Here is a 9052-nt window from a genome sequence, read left to right on the forward strand (position 1 = left end):
TTTTAAAAGCATTTTTTCTACAACCTCTTCAGCCGAAAAAATGCTTTTAAAAGTAAAAAAAAAAAAAAAAAAGCGTCTGATGACCGTATGGCTAGCTGGGATCATTAGAGGCTTTTCAAAGCATTTTTTCTACAACCTCTTTGGCCAAAAAAACTCCCAGCTGAGTTGCCTGATCGTCAGAGGCTTCTAAAAGCATTTTTTTCTGCAACCTCTTCGGCCGAAGAGACTGTAGGGAAAAAAAAGCCTTTAAAAGTCTCTGGCGATCCCAGCTGAGTTGCCTGATCGTCAGAGGCTTCTAAAAGTTCTGCTTTTAAAAAATGGTTTTAAAAGTAAAAAAAAAAAAAAGTTGGCCATGCCCACCCAGTCACATTACTCCCCCCCCCACCAAGCCATGCCCACAGAACCGGTAGTAACAAATTTTAGATTTCACCCCTGAATTAAAGGCTTATCCCGCTCTGAATAACGCTGTATGAAGTTTACATGTTTTTCTAAGACTTTTCTGACACTTGACTTTAATGTCTAAAGTAGTTACACCTGAACTTCAATAATATCATGGAATAAACTATGTAAAAATCATACTGAGCTCTTGCCTTCTTGAGCTAATTCTTAGCTGTCCATTAGCACAAGTTTACTTAGCTTTTATTAATGAGCTGATAGCATGTCATTTCTGAATATCCCCTTTCAAAAATGAGTCATGAAATGCAACTGGCAAGAAAATCCAGAAGCTTGTATTTGGGAAATATGCATTGGATTCATTCGCATTTAAATCTTGAGTTGATTCCTTAGCTCTACTGTTGAAGTTGGATCCCTATAAAGACATCCAGACTGTAATAAGGACTACCGGGAGGCTTTGTGAAGCTTTTGGCAATTCCGAGAACTACAAAGAGAGAGAGAGAGGAATAGTGTGATTGACAGATCTACCTTCTAATCAAAGAGAATGGGTCATCAGAAGCTCTTCAATCACAGTGCTTTGTGGGAAGGCGTTACAGTATCCTTTTCCCGCAAATATCATTTAATTCTATTCAAAAACAGCAAAAGTTTCTGGCACATTACTTTCTAGATAGAATTAAAGAGCCTAGCTTGAAAACCTTTGTACCTACAATATTTATCTGAGACTCAGCAGGCTTCATCTGCCTGCAAATTCCATTCCAATCTTTTAGAAAGTACCCCAAAAGCTTATAATAATGTGTGGCTTTCTTACACTAGTCAGTACCTATATCTCACTCCAGGTTTAAGTCCCAAATCTCTGATTCAATCTGAGTTAAAATAGATGGGATGGGGATGGAGGGTGTCTTTCATATACCAATCACATTTGCATTAAAATTTGCGGTTTGTGAACATATCCTCTAGTTGTCTCCTAGAGATTATAGTGCATGAATGTAACATGTAGGTGTCAAAAGTGCAGAAGTGGTTTGCCATTGCATTCATCTGGAATGCTTTTCAGCTTCCCAATCTAGATTTACAGCCCTGGTATAATCTGATGATCTTTCATACAAATACTAAACTGATCTGACCCTTTTTAGCTTCCACAGCCAGAGAAAGTCATCTCACCTGCTGAGACTATTATCCCATTTACATCTAATTAATTAGCCTCTTCCTCTGTTTGAGTGGTTTGCCTTAATAAGGCAAAGAAAGAATGGATTCATCTTTCCCAAAACATCCCATTGCTCCAAGAAATTCTCATTGCACCAAGACTAGATTTTACCTTATGCCTGTCCAAAACCAGACCAAACCAAGCCAAAATCTTTTGAAATATTGCATTTGAAATTACCGTAATATGTTAGATAGGATTCAGAATGCCAAAGCCTTACTCCCCCTATTCCACAGCAATAACTCCAATGCGGAAGCTCCCTGCTCCTATTTCAGCATTTTCATCTCTACCCCACGTTGGTATTTAATTTAATTTAATTTATCGAATTTCTATTAAATAAGTATCTATCGATTTAAATGTTCATTTACCTAATTATATAAGTTTAGAAGACAGTCCTTCAATTATGTATTGAGAAAATATATATTCTAATAGGATATCAGTATTTTAACTTTCTCCTCCAAATTATTATAATAGTTAATTGAATAAAATATCTGCCAGTGCAGCAATATCTACATGCCTCTATTTAGCAAAAATAGGACCAGTTTGGTGTAGTTGTTAAGGCATCAGGCTAGAAACCAGATACCAGGCGCAACAGACGTGGAACACAGGTGAAGTTACAATTACTTTACTTTACACTGATTTATTACAATTCATGTCTATGCACATTATTCAACTAATGGTTAGTGGTATTTTGGTGCTAGATAAGGGTCAATGGAATTCAAGAGGGCATGGACTTCGTAGCCACTTAGAGACTGTAGGCTGATTCTTCTTTCAATTCTACCCTCAGGTTCTGCCAGGCCTTCTCTTACATCCACAAATTCTAATCCTGACTTAGGCCACAAGTTCTAATCCTGCCTTAGGCACAAAGCCAACTGAGTGACCTTGGGCCAGTCATTTTCTCTCAGCCCTAGAGTGGAGGCATTGGCAAACCATTGAAGAATCTTGCCAAGAAAACTGCAGGGACTTTTCCAGGTAGTTTCCAAGAATCAGATATGATTGAATGGAAGGAGAAAAAAATATCTAACATGATACAGAAAGAATATTTGTCCAAAATGTGAGGAAACAGTGCCAGTCAGTCAGAATAAATATTGAAGACCTTTTCTCTAGAAACCTCTCTACAAATAATAACTTGATAGCTTGCTTTACAATGTTTAACTCAGTCCTGTTTCAGGAAACTAAGCATATTCTTTCCAAACTCTAATAGTAAAACAACTCTATCTTCCATGCTTGATAAAACCAGGCAGACAAAGAAGAAAAGAAAAGAAGATGAGACTTGATTAAAAAGCTGTTTCATGTTACCTATGCTATTAAATACTACAAATCAAATAAAAGATATTTCCACAGAGAACTTTCTTCCTTCAATTAGAATTTGGTATTCATCCAAATTCCTATGCTTTGAGCCCAGACTGATGGCCAAGTTAGAAATAGAACTTAAATATATTTTATGCAGATACCTGCAAAACATCCAGTATCTACTGTATATTAGTGTGTCTTCTTTCTCTTCTTTTTCAAGGCAGAAGCGATACTTATACAGGTAGTCCTCGATTTACGATCACAGCTGATCCCAAAATTTCTGTTGCTGAGTGAGACAGTTGTTAAGTTTATTTTGCCTCATTTTACAACCTTTCTTGCCACAGTTGCTAAGTGAATCAATGCAGTTGTTAAGTGGGGCTCTTAGGCGAAGTTGGCTTCCCCACTGACTTTGCTTGTCCGAAGATCACAAAAGGTGATCACATGATCCCAGGACACTGCAACCAGCATAAATATGAACCACTTGCCCAGCATCCAAATTTTGATCATATGACCACAGGGATGCTGTAGTGGTTGTAAGAGTGAAAAACAGTCATAAATCACTTTTTACAGTGATGTTGTAACTTTGAATGGTCACTAAATGAACTGTTGTAAATTGAGGACTGACCTGTATTAGTAATACAGAAGACAAGTAGCAAGTAGAAAGGGGGTGGGAAAGAAAATCGTGTTTATATTGGAGAAGTGAATAAACTTAGTTGCTGCTGGATAGAGCAATTAATAGCTCGGTAAACTTTTCCCAACTTTGCATCATCAAGAAGGTCCCAGATTGAAACCATGTTGGAACTCAAAGATAAGAGCGAAACAGAATACTACGAAATCTGGAATAAATTATATACTATTGGTTGGAGAGGAGGAAGGATGCCGGGATAAAGGATTACTGATGAGTTGAAAGTTTAGAAATTTATATTCTAGTTTCTTGAAAGAGATAGGAATGAAATTGTTATGGATGTAAATTCTATAGACGTAAGAATGTATGTGTTTGAATTGTGAAACAAGGTATATATTTGTATAACATAAAGGAATTGTATTAGTTGTAAGGTAAAATGTGACAGAAATGTCTAAACCGGAAATGTCAAACCATGTCCAATGTTTTTAATTGTATTATTAATAAAAAACTTTTTAAAAATTTAAAGAAGAAGAAGAAGGTCCCAGATTGAGAACACATGGGGTTTATTCTTGGTCAATTTTTTGCAATGAAAATTTGCTTTGCTACTTAAGGAAATAGAAACTAAGATAGTGGTCTGTTTTCATCAGATAGGGATAAAAGATAGAAGGCGGGGAGAAAAGACAGAAGAGCAACATTTTCAAATCAAATGTACCTTTTGGCCAATACAGCTTTCAGATTCCTGGGCCTGAAAAACACACAACACTTTTTCTGATAAGGAGGTGTTCATCTGACTTTTCCGACTTGCTGGGCTTCCAAACCCATTCTTCTCACTGCTCCTTATCAATTGCTAATCAGCCAATTAAAGCATCATAATCATATATAGTGGGATATGATTAACTGAATATGAACAGCAGGAACAAAAACTCTGAATCCAAGACATGTTTGATTACAGATAAACTTAAGAGATAATAGGCACATGTCATACAATGGAAATGCCACAAGCATGTCTCCCATTCTTTCAGGCCTAGGAGTGAACTGTGGTTGGCATAGAACTTAATAATAATCCCAAAACAGTATATCTGGAGGGAAAGCAGATTGGGAAAAATGGGAATAAAGGAAAGGATCTTCCTTTTAATTTCCATTTCCAGCCCAGACCATGCGCTTGGATGAATGGTGGAGATCTTTCAGTTAAAAGATTGGACAGCAGGTGGTGAAAATGAGTCCAGGAAACCATTCTGGATTAGATGGCAAACAGACTGGCCTGAGATAAAGGGCATCTGCTTATTTTATTCAAGATCACCCCTCCCATGTGAGAATATTCTGTGATGAATTTACCACATTTTTTTTGATATTACAATAACAGAACCAAGATGGCCATTTATAAAAAAGAAAGAAAGAAAGAAACAATAGTGAGAGGACATTAAACCAAAAGAAAAACGGTGGGGATTTATAGCTGAGAGCCAATTTGGTTTAATGGTTAAGGAAGCAGGCTAGAAAGAGGGAGACCTTGAGTTCCAGTCCTACCTTAGCTGTGAAAGCCAGCTGGATGACTTTAGGTCAATCACTCTTTCTCAGCCCACTTCACAGGGTTGTTGTTATGGGAAAAATAAGGGGAGGAAGATGTGTTGGATGTGTTTGCCATCTTGCGTTATTTGCAAAAAATAATAAAGGCAGGATACAAATAAATAAATAAATAAATAAAATTCATAGGATGCACAGTTCCTGGGGTAGGAATGTTGAGGGCTAAGAGCTTTTTACTCAGTGCTGAACTAAGAGCCTTGATAGTACAAGGGTTTAGTGCACCCTGTTATTAACACAGCTGCCTGCAATTTCTGCTGGTTCGAATCTCTCCAAGGCTCAAGGTTGACTCAGCCTTCCATCCTTTCTAAGGTAGGTGAAATGAGGACCCAGTTTGTGGGGGCAATAAGCTGACTTTGTATAAAATATACAAAAGAATGAAGGCTATTGCTTAAAGCATTGTAAGCCGCCCTGAGTCTCCGGAGAAGGGCGGCATATAAATCAAATTAAAAAAAAAAAAAAAAACCAAAGACATTCAGTTGCTAATCATTAAGCAACAGAAATTGGTATTAAGTCCAAAGTGAAACTGAGGTGTTCACACTCTTATCTCTATACAACACAGCATTGCATAAAATTAGCAGTGATTCATTTTGTATCCCAATAGATCTATGTAAGTGGGTGTTCTTAAGAAAGGTAGGGTTCACTATTTCCAAATGAAAATAAAATGGATCCAGATACAAATTGGAAGATATGAAAACCTGCTTATATTTCAGAAGTTTAAAATTTTTTAATAGACTTGGTATAGTGAAATTCACTTCTACCCAATATGATATCCCTAAGATTTATTGGGACTACAATTCCCAGAATATATGCTGGTCATGCTGGTTTGGGATTTTGGGATTCGTAGTCTTAACATTTTTAAGGCTATTGGGTTAAAAAGCTGCAAGCAATAATAGTTGAATATACCCATGGAATGTTTTCCCCAAATATCTTTCCAAATTGCTGTCATTTTCATTCAGTAAGTTTCCTGTAGGTGTTAACTGTGTTAACTCTCTTAGTCCAGGGAGTTAGTTACTGCCCTGCATTCCCTTTCAGGAAGTCATTTTGGGTCTTCTCATTACAAGTAATGAAGAGAAGTGAAAAATAATATTTAAAATATTGTATTAGGAGGGAGAACATCCAGATTCATAACCACCCTCAACCATGGAAACTCAGACGTCAACCCAGCCCACTTCACAGCTTTGTTGTAGTTGTGCAGATAAAACCAGAGAAATTTCCCTCACCCCATTATAAGCCTCCCTGGACAATCCCAAAGCATTCCAAGGTTTGTAAAAACTATAGCACAACTCCTTCCTTCATGAATCAGACTGAATGACATACAAGATATGGATCCTATTGAAAAAATTTCAGGGAATTATACTGAATCCTGCAAATTCATATTCCCTAACAAACCAAAGGTTTGAGGACTGTTGTTTTTATTTTCCTTTGGGTTGAAAGATTGTAACCCACTATTCCAGTTTGCAAGCCATGATTGCTTGCTATTCATGTTGTCTTTGGATTGTCTTTCCTCATTTTATATATTCATCCGTTTATTAGTATTTAGCCAGCCCTCCGAAGCAGCACAAATAAAGATCACTGAGCCCCCTTCGTGTCATCTAAACAGTTGGCAAGCCATCGTCCCTTTTAGGAAGCAGGCTAAAAAAAATTACTATTGTTGTTATTTCAATTTCTCAAAAACTGAAGCTGCTGAAACAGGAGCATAAGGGAGAGGAATAAGGATGGGCCAAGTGCAGAACTCTTCAGAATACACGGTGTCCTTCTGGGATTCACTCTTTTCTCGGCTTGAGTGAAATGACTAGATTCTCTCTAAGCAACACCATCTCTCCATGTGGTTGCCACCATCTGTTAATGTCTTGATTTTTGGAAAGTTTGGTTGCCTGAGGCGAAGCCAGCCTTGGCTAGATCTCTGCTAGGAGCCAATTGCAAGTGGCTCTTTTATTGTCATGCTAAAAAATGTTTCTATTCCCCCTGTCCCTTCTCTCCCCAAGCAGTGGGCATAGAGACGGGAACTGAGTTCAAGTCCTTTACCTAATAGAGAGTGCCTGGCTAATCTGGAATGTCACCCACCTCTTAAAGTTCAACAGGTGCAGTTCTAAATGCTCCACTCAGAACTGTCTTTGCAGCTAGTCTCTCTGCCCAGTTTGCATTATGGGCCTCTAAAGGCAAGGAAACTGGCTTCAAATGTAATCCAGAGGGAAGCATTTCCTAGCACTGGGCTGCCTTTCTCCAGGCTCCAAGAGCTGTGCTGCCATGGGGACAAGAGGGAAGTTATTATACGCCATCTCCTATTTTCCCCTTTAGTCTTAAATCTTAATCCATAATGTGGGATCAATGGATCGGAAGCTACCTTCGCCCAGGGGGATGAGAGCGTCCTTGAAGCTATCCAGAATGGAGAGAGAGAGAGAGGGAGGGAGGGAGGGAGAGAGAGAGAGGGGGGGGGAGGGAGGGAGGGAGGGAGGGGGAGAGAGAGAGAGAGAATCTAAGGATAGCTTTACCTGTAAAGGAGTAAGATGTGTGAAACTAAAGTCGGCGCCGGTGCCATCGCCGGGACTTGGGGAAGGGGAGCCGATAATAAAGGAGTCCCAAGGAAAATAGTTGCGCAGAGCCGGACAATTGCTCGAAGCGCCTTAAGAAGTCGCAAGGATCTTATCGACAAGCGAGCTTTTCATCACCGAGTTCCTATTATTTTGGGCTGATGGGTGGGAAGGGAGAAATCGGTCATTTCGAGAGACCGGGAAACTTTGAGCGCTTCCATTTCAAACGCCGCGGGGCAAACCTGGCTTTGTCTCCTTTCCCCGGGCATTTTTGTCACTGCTGAAGCCGTCGGTTAAACAAACGGCGCTTCTCGGAGGGGTCAGAAGGCAGCGGAGGGACTCCCGCGAGGGAATTCCTCTCCGCAGCTGCCGAGCGCTTTGCGGAGCGCGGACTGGGGGGGGGGGGGTGCGCGCGGGGAAGCGGCCCAGCTCCTCCTCCGCCGTGGGGCTAACTTGGAGGGGAGGGCAGGGAGGAAGTTCCCGACAGGTCTGAGGGTTTTCCTGGGATCCACGAAGGCCACTAAGGACAGTGGGAGTTGGTTTTGTCACTGGGCTAATCGTACTCAGAGTCAGTCCCACCATCTAATAAACCAGAGCGGCGGAGACTTTGCGAGGGATAAATTAGCGGGATGCCACATTGGGAAGGGCGGCTGGAAGGCGAGGAGCAACTCCGCCAGCAAAAGGGAAGGGGTTAAAAAGAAAGGCAGGGAAAAGCAGAAGTTGTCCGAAGAAGAACTTACAAAGTCCAACTCCTGCCTCTGCCTCTCCCCTCCCTCTCCTTCTTTTAAAACGGCCCTCTCAAGAGGTCCTAATCTTTGGGTTCCTCTTTTATGAAGAGATAAGGAGGAGGGGGAAGGGAACCATTCCCAAGGGGAAGGAGGAGACTGCCCCGATACCCAGGACTTCACGCCGCCTGACTCTTCTGCCTCACCTAACAGATTAGGAGACAGATGGGAGAAGCGCATCAGATATTCAGGAGGTTTTTCTCCAGGGAAAAGGAAGCGGCGAAGAAAGGCCGGGGGAGAGAGAGAGAGAGAAAGGGAGAGGGAGGGAGGGAGGGAAGGAGAGGGAAAGGGAGAGGGGGAGTGGGGGAGAAAGAGAAAGAGAAAGAGAGAGAGGGAGAGGGAGAGAGAGAAAGAGAGACCTGGACCTTCTTCATATTCCCTCGCAAAGGGCTCCTAAGGGCCGTTGCCAGCCCAGCTGAAATCCAGAGTCGACGGTCGTCTAGGGCAGCCAACCCTGAAAAGGGGGTGATGGCGGGGGAAAACATTCTTTGGAAGGGGTGGCCGCAGCTTATCAGCCCCAAGGATGATCCCCAGTGCTAGAGTCCGCGGCAGGAAGGAAGGGGCGTGGCCCCCTCCCAGGGACAGTCTGTCCCCTCCCCCCTCCCCGTTTCCACTCTGCTCTGAAGTAACTGGAAGCCGAGCGAAA

The 9052-nt window shown here is 41.3% G+C and overlaps 1 long non-coding RNA gene across 1 annotated transcript; it reads right to left on the reverse strand.

Annotated features, from left to right (window-relative positions):
- Positions 1 to 774: 774 nt before the first annotated feature.
- On the reverse strand, positions 775 to 8838 carry LOC139320562 (uncharacterized). Its single transcript, XR_011600698.1, has 3 exons — positions 8766 to 8838; positions 7583 to 7779; positions 775 to 877 (listed from the first exon to the last, which is right to left on the reverse strand). It is a non-coding gene; the product is annotated as an uncharacterized lncRNA (long non-coding RNA).
- Positions 8839 to 9052: the final 214 nt, after the last annotated feature.

The sequence above is a fragment of the Pituophis catenifer genome, unplaced genomic scaffold (genome assembly GCF_029215685.1).
Source record: "Pituophis catenifer annectens isolate HBS135680 unplaced genomic scaffold, rPitCat1.0.hap2 SCAF_1, whole genome shotgun sequence".
Lineage (NCBI taxonomy): Eukaryota > Metazoa > Chordata > Lepidosauria > Squamata > Colubridae > Pituophis > Pituophis catenifer.